The sequence below is a fragment of the Odontomachus brunneus genome, unplaced genomic scaffold (genome assembly GCF_010583005.1).
Source record: "Odontomachus brunneus isolate Ranch 3 - 2012 unplaced genomic scaffold, Obru_v1 Obru_scaffold_057, whole genome shotgun sequence".
Taxonomy (NCBI): Eukaryota; Metazoa; Arthropoda; class Insecta; order Hymenoptera; family Formicidae; genus Odontomachus; species Odontomachus brunneus.
The window spans coordinates 1,428,561-1,429,326 of NW_022639507.1; the positions used below are offsets into that span (position 1 = coordinate 1,428,561).

The 766-nt window shown below is 29.9% G+C and overlaps 1 pseudogene; it reads left to right on the forward strand.

Annotated features, from left to right (window-relative positions):
- The first annotated feature begins 617 nt into the window (after positions 1 to 617).
- LOC116845728 overlaps positions 618 to 766 on the forward strand; it is a 7,440-nt pseudogene continuing 7,291 nt past the window's right edge.

The window sequence follows — 766 nt, forward strand, 5'->3', positions numbered from 1 at the left end:
TTTATCGCTCTTGAGAAGCCTTTGAGTAATAAATATTTATACCTTATTTTCTTTATTTAGTTATGGATCCGAAGATTCTTTATCAATATCAAGTACAATTAGCAGTACTCAAATATAAACGAGATTATTACATGTATTACCAACAAGTCTCACAACGACGCAAATTACTAGCTGTAATAGCTGCGTTAAGTATGGAAAAAACAAAGAAATATAAATGTAAACGCTTCTGAATGTCAGATTTATGTAAAAATAGACAAGATTTCGGCGCTTTTTATAAAGTATACCCTATCATTTTAAATGATCCAACAATGTTTAAAAATTATTGTCGCATGACCAAAGAACAATTTGACAATTTATTAATACTGGTTGCTCCAATAATTACAAAAGAGGATGCGATACGGACACCAATCTCACCTGAAGAGCGTCTTATTGCGTGTTATTAACATTAAGGTACGTAACATTTCTAATTTTTAAATGTGCAAATGAGAAAAAATCAGTTGGTGTTGGTATAATTCAATTCGTGGTTTAAATCAAAGAATGAACAAAATTTTAACGATGATTTTTAAATATTAATTTTTAATCTTGATTTTTAAATGTTACTAATATTACTTCATTTAATGAATAGATACCTAGCATCAGGTGATAGTCAAGTGTCTATGTCAGATGAATTTGGTTTTGGGACAAGTACAGTTTCTCAAATAATTTCGGAAACTTGTAAAGCGCTGTGGACAAAATTAGCTCCACTAGTTCTGCCAATACCAAAATC